This window comes from Equus quagga, chromosome 15, assembly GCF_021613505.1.
Source record: "Equus quagga isolate Etosha38 chromosome 15, UCLA_HA_Equagga_1.0, whole genome shotgun sequence".
NCBI lineage: Eukaryota > Metazoa > Chordata > Mammalia > Perissodactyla > Equidae > Equus > Equus quagga.
The window spans coordinates 52118770-52121796 of NC_060281.1; positions in this window are offsets into that span (position 1 = coordinate 52118770).

A 3027-nucleotide genomic window follows, 5' to 3' on the forward strand; every position below is an offset into this window, starting at 1 on the left:
TTGAAATCATGTTTTAGTTCTATTCCAACAAAACTGTCATTCTCTTTACCCATGAGTCTATCTAGAGTCCTCCCTTCAGAACAGTGCCCTGTGTCCATGCTGGGATACAGACAGTTCTGGATGTGTTTAGGATCTGGGAAGTAGGCTCCTCTATTTAGGGTCCATTTGCTGGGGCCTAAGAGGTTTCCAGGAAATAAATTATCCATCTCCCTCTGCTCTCCCAATTACCTAACTCATCTGTGGCAAATAGCAAAATGTACAGTTGAATGTCCTGTGATGCTTGTGCTCCTTTGGTGGCCCAGTAATAAGTTTACCTTTAGACCAAGATTCACACATGACCGAAGTCTTGTGTTAACCGGGAACCAAGATGTCCAGCTTAAACTATTGTTTTTTGAGGGGGAAAAATGGCACAGTTGTTACTGAGACATGAATTTACAAACAATTCTTTGGAGGTATAAGATTAAAAAGACATAAAAAGGATTGCTCAGTGTGTTGAAAATAGATACATTCAAAGCAATCTTCCTCTTTGAGATAGAAAAGGAAAACCAGCTCTAAGTGTTTAACTTCATAGGTAGAAACCCGGTGTTGCATTTGCACAAAGGTACACCCACACCCACACACCTTTTCCTTCCATTTCCCCATTCCTAACAACTCTGTGACAAAGATCATGCTTTTGAGCAGTGGTTGCCATGTAATCAAGTCAAGATTGTTTTCCCCAATACTGAGGTTTCATTGGTGATCACCCGTTTCCACTCTCCCCTCTAATATTTCTGAGGATATGAGTACAGCCTGACCTTGGACCGCCTGCATGGGGTGTGAGGTCTTATTACAGATGCTGATTCTTGATTCTTCCCCAGACCTGTTCAAGCAGAATTTCTTGGGGAGGAATCAGGAATTCTGTTTTTTTTTTTAAAACAAGATCCCCAAGTAATTCCTACGCACAATGAGTTTTCATAACCACTGCTGGAAAGATTGCAAATAAATTGGTTCATAAAGGAGCCAGACCTAAGGCCTTGACTTCATTCTCATATTTATCTCAACAAATGTAGCTCTAGGCTCTCCCACCATCCTCCAATGACCCAATGACAAGAAAAAGAAGCACAAGAAGGGATTAAATGTGAAGGAACAAAATACGAGAAACAGAAACATAAGTAATAAATGGTAGGATGCTGAAATAGAGTGATTTTTAACTCTCTTACAGAGCCAGAGTGATTTAGGTAACCAAGAGTATTGAAATTATGTATATATTTTAATACAGATGCTGATTTGGGTCAAATGAACTGGAGATGTGAAAATAGCAAGGAAAAAGAAAATAAAACAAATAGTGACAATGGGATTATTCTTCAGAATACAAAAAAGTATGCTTTCTTAATATGATGGGTAGACAGTAATTACCAATAAATATATATATATTTGGGGACATAGCTCAAAACTTTGATAAGGATGCAAAATCAAAAGTGTTTAGAGACCACTGCTGTATTTATTTCATTCCTTCAGGGTCTCGATAGCTGAGATCAACTTGAAAAAATAAAAAATTACAATATAATACTAATTATGTGATCATGTGTGATCCCTCCTAGAAGATATCTGTATTTTAATAGAGGGCAATGCTTAACCCAGAGGAATCTATCTCTAGTGCTGAGTTTCACGCTCTCTGGTTGGCAGGTAGATGAAATGCTGGGGTAGAAAGGCCTTTTCCAGGAGAAGCATATCTGAGAAGAAACTCTTAAGCACACCCTGAATGGGATCGGGAATTCAAGGTGCTTATAATTTTTCGGTGAACTCACCAATCATCTTCCACTTTCCAATGGGATTCAAAATATAGCCAAGTTGGTTACTGATGGGTTCATCAGGGAGTTTGAGGAAGAGTGTCTCGTTTGCCTTTTCTATATTCACATTTTTATTGCAGTTTTACATAGAATACTTCAGTTTTCAGGATCAATCCTGTAATCTTACCAATTCATTTTTTAAAATTTTATTTGTGTCTTGCTTGAGAAGGTAAACTCTCAGTCCTTTATCTTGCCTCTGCATTTCTCTCCCTTTTACGCTATGCTGTTGCTGGCACATGTCCAACTCCCATCTCCCAAAATACCAAACATAGTTTAGAAAGGAATCTGGGATCCTAAAGGATCCCAAGGGAATTTGGGTGACCAACTGTCCTAGTTTGCCTGGGACTGTCCTTATTTTAGCCCTTTAAGTCCTGCACCCCAGGAAGTACCTCAGTCCTGGGGAAACCAGGACAGTTGGTCAGCCAGAGCTGCACTTCCCAATATGGTAGCCACTAGCCACATGGAGTCAGTTAAATCTCAATAAATTAAAATAGAATAAAATTAAAAGTTCAGCTCCTCAGTTGCACCAGCAATATTTTAAGGGCTTAATAACTACATGTAGCTAGTAGCTACCTTATCGGACAGCGCAGATATAAAAATCTCCGTCATTGCTCAAAGTTCTGGTATAGTGCTGGGCAAGAGGGTATTTCCTGCAATTACCTAAAACTAATGCCTTTTAAAACAGTACCCTAGTCAAGTGTCACCAGTTGGCTGAGCAAACTCATGTGACGGGGCCTGCCATCTCAGTGAATATACAGTTTGCTGGCTCAGCAAAGCTGCGGTGAAAACTTTTGTTTTTCAGAGTTCACATTTCCTGATGCGTCAAGCTTCTGGAACTGTGCCCTCAATCTTTCTAGATCCCAGGAATTTATAAAGAGTTGTTGGCATTTAGTGGAACTGGGGACATGGGATAAGAACTATTTAATGTGACAGCAAGAGAAGACGATTTGACCCCTTTTAAACTGTGTCCATAAGGCATGAGGGTCACGCTAATTTTGTTCCCATTTAGATTTTCCCTTGATGTACAGTGCAGCCGAGAAGAGAGCTGGATCTAGTTGAGTTAGAGCTGAAGGGGGACACATATGAGGAAAACCACCTTTGGAATGGGTGGCTTTAAGGTGATCACATCCCTACCCCGAGTATCATTTGGATGAAGCAACAGGACTTCTCCTCTTACAAAGTGGCCAAGAGTCATGGA